The 7,628-nt window shown below is 50.6% G+C and overlaps 1 protein-coding gene across 2 annotated transcripts in view; it reads left to right on the top strand.

Moving 5' to 3' along the window:
• The first annotated feature begins 875 nt into the window (after positions 1–875).
• The window catches only part of KCNJ5 (potassium inwardly rectifying channel subfamily J member 5), a 168,485-nt gene continuing 161,732 nt past the window's right edge, over positions 876–7,628 (top strand). The window contains exon 1 of one of the 2 annotated variants that reach the window (XM_069614170.1): positions 876–1,171. The gene's annotated coding sequence lies outside the window, so the exon portion shown is untranslated. Of the gene's footprint in view, positions 1,176–7,628 lie in introns of both variants that reach the window. The other variant, XM_069614171.1, reaches the window with a different exon arrangement.

Here is a 7,628-nt window from a genome sequence, read left to right as displayed (position 1 = left end):
ACATGCACGTTCTGTAAATAGCGCCCTGATGCCTGAGGGTTTGGCACACTGATATAAATGTGAAATAAATAAATAAATAATACATAAATTTAACCCGGCTGAAGCTCAACTTTGCACCAGAAACAAAGAAATCTGCTGAACTCCGAATAACGAGTGCAAGAACCACCTTTTGTACTTTTAAGGGGAACCCAGAGAGGACCCGAGAGGCAGTGCCAGCAGACACAAGCAGAGAAAGTTTGAGGGGGCCGGGTGCTAGGGTTGTGCCAAGGCATGAGGGTGTGGGATCAGATCTGCGGAGAGAGCCCCAATATAGTCTGAGCAGTAGCAGTTCAGGGGGACTAGACCCCTTTGCCCCAAGGTCTATATCTTTTATTTTCAGTGGCTGCAGAGCGTGGGGCGTCCCAGGGGTGGGGGAAGGGAGCATAGCCAGTTAGAGGAAACCACATAACAGAATAAAAAGAGGGGGCTGCGATTGATGGCACCGCATTTTAGCATGTTGCGATTTCTGGGAGTTTCTGGGTGCTGGAGCTACGTCTGAAGCAACCCCCGAGAGGCGCATTGATGGCGTGGACATGACTGCTGTTCCTTGCTGGGGGGAGGGGAGGAAGGTCGTGGTGGGGAGCTCCCTTGAAGCGCAGCATCAGAAGCGGGCAGGTTGCTCGAGGGATTCGGCGCTGTGCAAATAACTCACACATTGCAGCTGCCGCTCTGCCAGACCAATAGCGCCGCAGCCCCCCGACCGGGGGTGTTTCCAGCGCGGGTCCACCCCCTCCCACCGTCGCCCTCGCCCCCTCTCGTTCTGCCCAGGCGATGCCCCTGATCACATGAGCGCTCCCCTCGCACTCCTCCCCCTTTAAATAGATGTGTCTGCTGGAGAATGCATGCGTTCTACACGGAAAGGGGCAGGCGGCAGCGCGCAACGCAGCGGGAAGGGAGAGCTGCCCCCACCTAAGAGCCGCAGACTCCGCGCAGCGACCTGGAAGAGTGGAAGGACCCAGGGGCAAGCCCACGCGTGACATTAGGGGACCCAGAAGGTTATCACGATGGGGTAAAGATCCCGGCACCCAGTAGAGGCCGACGGGCGAACAGCCCCCTGGAAGATGCTGTAGCGCTAGGGTTGCGCCGCGCAGAATACGGCGCACTGGACGGGTCGGCGCAAAACTTTGAACAAGTAGGTGTGTTCGCTTTACTTCTAGGTGATGTGTCCGGACAGGAGGTGGGACCACTTCCCGAGCACATGGCAGGGTCCCCCAGGCGGCGCCATGCAGCATTTAGTGGAGTAACAGTATAGCGCACAGCTGCCAGTGGCGTGGCCGTGTAGCGCCTAGCGAGGTTGATTTACAAAAGAGTTTTTCAATGCGATGTTCCCCATTGAAAAACGTTTTTGTAAATCAAGCCCGCTTATATGACACATGATGCGAGGTCAATGCCCGCCCCCCCGCATGTCAGGGTCACTGGAAGTATCATCATTGCATCGGAGGGGGCTTGGGTGTTAAAGACTTTGGGGGTCAGAGGCTACATATCTCCACCGCCCCCTCGTCACATAGCTAGAACCCAGGTGGGGATGTCGGATAGTACCTAAAATGCTGGTTTAGGCTCCTAGAGACTTGGGTCGAAATACCGGCTTCTACGCGCTGTCAACATTATTGTGTGATTCTGGGCAGCTCTCTTTGTATATGTAGTATGATATAAAAAAATCCACTGCACCGCCATCCCATTTGCGTGTCTCCCCCATCGATGTAGCCTTTCCCTAATGCCTAATGTGGTGTCAACAGGACCCCAGGCCCGCACAGCGCCTAGCGCCCTACTGTCAAGGCGCGCGTGCTGCTACTTATAAAATACTGATGGCAGCCGAGGGACACCAGGCCACTCGGTGCTGTCTAAAGCAGCAGCGCGGGCTATGCTTAGTCTCCAGCTCTGTTTCATCTACAGTGTCTGTCATAGTGCTATGCAAACTGTGTGTTACTCGATAAGCCCTCGTCTCTCCTGGTAAAAGGCTGCCCTTCGTTGCTACTCGCTCTGTGGTAACCTTAAGCATGCTACTCTTACGTCACCCCCACGCCCCACTTGTCCTAATGTACCTTACCCCGTTCCTCCGGGCTTTGGCCGGCCTATGGCTGTGCGGGTTCTTTTAAATATAGAGAAAAAAAAGCAATTTGCCGCTCATGCAACACTCACAATGAACTGCGCTCTTTCACGGGGCGTAATCACGAGCTGGGAGACTTGTATCGACCGCAACCGGTTGAAAGGCTGAGTCAGCGCTGGCGTTGTTTTATGGTCCTGGTTCACAGAAGTGTGATATAATGGTGCAATCCCGTTGAAAAATGCTCTGTGAATAAGGCCCACGTAACAGAAAGGTTGCTGCTGTGAGTGCACACGTGTCTGTGAGCGCAGTGCCACGACACACAAAAGCTTGCAGTAGCAAGCGCTGCCTACCACCTCAAGCTGCTAGAACGAGTTATAACAAGAAGGGGAAAGCACGCTTTAGTAACGCCAGCCTGCCTGTGGATGGTTTGTATTAAGGACCTGTACATGAAAATATTCTAAAACGACACCATCCGTTGGCAAAATATAAGCGACACGTACAAAATTCACAGTAGCCCCCAACTGCATCCCGCTAACAGTAGCGCATGGCTGCTCTGAAGGCTTTCTAACACACGTGGCCCTTATTTTAGCAACAAGGAAGGAATGAAGAACTGGGTAAGCGGTTGAAGAATTCTGGCCTGAAAGTTTCACCTAAATCTCCTCATCCTCCTCGATCTCTCTTCTGACTTCAACACGGTCAACCACACCATCCTGCTCAACCATCTCCGTGAAAACCTGGGTAACACTAATCAGGCTGTGGCCTGGCTTACCTCTTTCCTCTCAGATCGATCCTCCCAGAGCCAACTTGGATCCTTCCTTTCATCTATCTTCCTCTCTACCTGTGGTGTTCCCCAGGGGTATAACCTCTCGCCCTGGCTTTTCAACCAATACCTGGCAACTCTCGCCCACTGCATTGCCACTTTCTGCTCAAATTTCCATTGCTACGCTGACAACACTCAACTCATTTTCAGGCTGCCCTCTGCCACCCCCTCTCCCTCTCTCATCTCTGATTTCCTAACTGCCATTAAGATTGGTGTGCCACCATGATCTATGAATGCCAGCAAGACGGAGATCCTCCTCATCAGCACACCTTCACCATCCTTTCTCCTCACTCCCTGGCCGGCCTCCCTTGGCCCTCCTCCTACGCCCACCTGCGAGGCTAAGAACCTCGGGGTCATCTTTGACTCCACCCTTTCCTTCTCCGCCCACATCTCTGAGGTCTCTAAAAAGTCAAATTTCCTACTGCACCTCCTCAGAAGTACTTTGCCTTTCCTCTCCTTCCCCCAGAAGCTCATGGTATCCCAAGCTCTAGTTCTCTCTAGCTTGGCCTATTGTAACAGCCTCTTTCTAAATCTACCTGCCTCTACTCTCTGCCCTCTGCAACTAATGCATTAAAAGACTGCAAGACTTGTCCTTGGCCTCAAGCCCTGGGATCGTATCTCTCCAGCTCTGAAATCTCTCCATTGTATCCCAGTGGATGCAAGGATTAAATTCAAGACCCTCTGCATTGTCCACAAGGCTTTCTGGGGCCTGGGTCCAAAATACCTTCAGCTATCCCTCCGCAAATACTCCCCTCTCGAGCTCTTCGCTCCTCTACCTCCAAATCCCACAGGGTCAGTCGTTTTTTAAAGAAACAAGCTGGGGGTATCTCTCTGTCTTCAGCTGGGGCCTCCCTCTGGAACAGCCTCCCTACCACTCTAAAACTTGAGGAGAACCATCTCCGGTACCGGAAGCACCTCAAGACCTTCCTCTTTTCTTCTGCCTTTGCTCCCTCTCTCCCCTGCTGATCTGTTCTCACTTGGCACTGTGCACCTGACCACCCTCTGTCCCCCGGGCCCAGGTACATGCTCACCCTGCCACCCTCCCGCACTGCCTCCAGGCCACCCCCTGCACTGGGGTTTGTATTTGTAGCTATACACCTGCCCCTTTTCCTTCCTGCACTTATCTGACCTACCCTGTCTGCTGCCTTAAACCTAGCACTTGCAAATTGCTGGCTGCATTACCACTGTTTGTTGCCTTTATTATTTATTTATTGTTTATCTGTTTCTCCTCTACTTCGCACTTTCCACTTCTCCCCCCTTCCATGCACTTTTCCCCTCCCCCTCTCACATGCACTTGGGCTTTCTCAATGTCACTGGGCCTAGTAAGACCACTGTTTAGTTCTCCCCTGTTCCCCTCCATTGCTTTGTTGCGCTCTGAAACACTTGTGTACGAGCGCAATAGAAATAAAATATCAATATCAATATTAGCGGGTGCATGACCCTACTGAGCTATCTCAGCAGCCCATATGGGAGCGAGGTATATTAGCTCAACCTACAGGTTCCATGTCAAAATCTGGGGGATGGAGGATGCGGTGGGGTGCGTTGGAGGGGTATGTAACCGCAGGGGTCAGTGTATTTCAGTCAAAGGGTCTGGTGGGCCACATATGTTTCTTAAAAGCTAAAATTAACAATGAGTTCGCCAAACAGCGAGATTCCTGCAAAAGGTTTCAAAATCTGAATAAATACCTTTTTTTTTCTTCTAAAAGCACAGGCTGTAGGTATTTTGTAATACCTACCAGTGCCTGGCTTTAAACTGCAGGTCTCCCCCCCTCATTTGCTGCCCTTTAGTCAATGTGCGTGTCCTTACATTAAATCATGTCATTATTTTAGTCTAGGAGACCGTCGCCTGCCGAGCCCCTTTCCAGTCCGAGTGTGTTCTCACTCTCATCCCGATGTGAGTAAATCAGACACTCAGATGGCTCCAGAGGTGGCACACCGACTCCAGCCAGGGTGCCAAGAAGACTCTGTCCTGGGAAATCACCTTTGCGCTTCTGAGCTTTCATTAAACAAGTGATGCATTCTGGGGGTTGTAGTTTTGATTAGCTTCCATTGAATGCTTTGGACCTCGGAACTCCTACCAATCATTAGCACGAATGAAGTTCTGGACCGCAGCAGCAAACCACCGCCTCACGCTAGTCGTGAACCCAGGTGTACTCTGACCCTCGCGCTCTTCCGTAGTTGTTTCCCCTCCCCCAGCTTGACTTTCTTCTCCTGATTATGTAAGCACCGGAGGTTGTAGACTTTTAATCAATAGATCGATGATGCTGACAGACACTTAATTGGAGGCGCGTCTCATCTTGTAAAACAAAGACACGACCCAGGAGGACCAACCCAATATTCCCTCCACGTTAGATCGCATTCTGGGATCCCGCCGTCTTCCCCCTTAGCCCCCACAGCTTTCCCCTCCCCCCTCCGAGCTACCACCTTGTGCCAGCACCGCTCTGCTGCTAGACTTCACAGACTGCATTCAGCCGGGAGGACATAAAATCCACTAAGAGCACGGGGGCTCCGGGGTCTATCGAGGACTATCCCCCCCCCTTACCCCTTGAGACCCGAGGGGGATGAGTCAGGATAGGGGAAGCTGGCAGCGGAAGCGGATGGGCAGATGGGGTGTTGAACAGGAGACATCCTGGCGCAAATATGACCCTGCAGGGTGAGGGCGACAACGATGCCACTGCAGGGTAAGGGAAAGAGGGGGCATTACTAAGGTGCAATACAGCACTGCTGAGTAAGAGAGACATCAGGCAGTGAGAAAGACAACTATGCCACTGCAGGGTAAGGGGAAGATGGGGGCCTTGAGAAAGAGACATATGACACTGCAGGGTAAGGGACATATGGGGCCTTGAGAAAGAGAAATATGACACTGCAGGGTAAGGGAAATATGGGGCCTTGAGAAAGACAACTATGCCACTGCAGGGTAGGGGAAATATGGAGCCTTGAGAAAGACAACTATGCCACTGCAGGGTAAGGGAAAGATGGGGCCTTGAGAAAGACAACTATGCCACTGCAGGGTAAGGGGAAGATGGGGGCCTTGAGAAAGAGACATATGACACTGCAGGGTAAGAGACATATGGGGCCTTGAGAAAGAGAAATATGACACTGCAGGGCAAGGGAAATACGGGGGCCTTGAGAAAGAGAAATATGACACTGCAGGGTAAGGGAAATATGGGGCCTTGAGAAAGACAACTATGCCACTGCAGGGTAGGGGAAATATGGAGCCTTGAGAAAGACAACTATGCCACTGCAGGGTAAGGGACAGATGGGGCCTTGAGAAAGACAACTATGCCACTGCAGGGTAGGGGAAATATGGAGCCTTGAGAAAGACAACTATGCCACTGCAGGGTAAGGGACAGATGGGGCCTTGAGAAAGACAACTATGCCACTGCAGGGTAAGGGAACGATGGGCCTGGAGAAAGACAACTATGCCACTGCAGGGTAAGGGAAAGATGGGGGCCTTGAGAAAGAGACATATGACACTGCAGGGTAAGGGAAAGCTGAGGGCCTTGAGAAAGAGATACATGACACTGCAGGGTAAGGGAAATATGGGGCCTTGAGAAAGAGAAATATGGCACTGCAGGGTAAGGGAAATATGGGGGCCTTGAGAAAGAGAAATATGACACTGCAGGGTAAGGGAAATATGGCGGCCTTGAGAAAGACAAATATGACACTGCAGGGTAAGGGAAATATGGGGGCCATGAGAAAGACAAATATGACACTGCAGGGTAAGGGAAATATGGGGACCTTGAGAAGTACAAATATGTCATTGTTGGGTAGGGGAAAGATAGGGGCATTCTTAAGGTGTAATACCGCACTGCTGGGTAACGGAGAGATGAGGCATCTAGAAAGACAAATATGTCACTGCAGTGTAAGGGAAAGATGGGCAGCGAGCAAGTCAAATGTCACTGCTGGGCAAGGGAAAGATCAAGCAGTGAGAAATAAAAATATATCACTGCTAGGTAAGGGACAGACTGGGGCATTTAGAAAGATAAATATATCACTACTAGGTAAGGGAGAATGGGGCAGCGAGACTATATCCCTGCTGGGTAAGGAAGAGATGAGGGAGCAAGAAAGACAAACATGGCACTGCAGGGTAAAGGAAAGATGGGCAACAAGAAAGTCACATGTCACTGCTAGGTAAGGGACAGACCTGGGCATTTATAAAGATACATATGTCACTACTGGGTAAGGGAAAATGGGCAGCAAGAAACACCAATACATCACTGCTGGGTAAGGGAAAAATGGGGCAGCGAGAAAGACAAACATGGCACTGCTGGGCAAGGGAAAGACCAGGCATTGAGAAAGACACATATGCCACTGCATGGTTAGGGAAAGATGGGCAGTGAGAAAGTCAAATATGTCACAGCTGGGTAAGGGAAAGATGGTGTATTGAGAAGGACACATATGTCAATGCTGGGTAAGGAAGATATGGATGCATTGAGGAAGGTAAATATGGCACTGCTGGGTAAGGAAGATATGGATGCATTGAGAAGGGGAAATATGGCACTGCTGGCTAAGGGAAAGATGGGGCAGCAAGGAAGACAAATATGGCGTTCCTGGTTAAGGGAAAGATTGGGCAGTGAGAAAGACCAATATGTCACTACTAGGTAAGGGACAGACCGGGGCATTAAGAAAAATCTTCTTCAATGATTATATTGTATTAATGATATTATCCTTTTTTATCCATATAGAATTTTATTCTTTAAAGTGTTTTATTGATTAATA

Source organism: Ambystoma mexicanum, chromosome 9 (assembly GCF_040938575.1).
Source record: "Ambystoma mexicanum isolate Mex_15411 chromosome 9, UKY_AmexF1_1, whole genome shotgun sequence".
NCBI lineage: Eukaryota > Metazoa > Chordata > Amphibia > Caudata > Ambystomatidae > Ambystoma > Ambystoma mexicanum.
The sequence above is the reverse complement of the archived record's forward strand: the minus strand, read 5'-3'. Positions and strand labels throughout refer to the sequence as shown.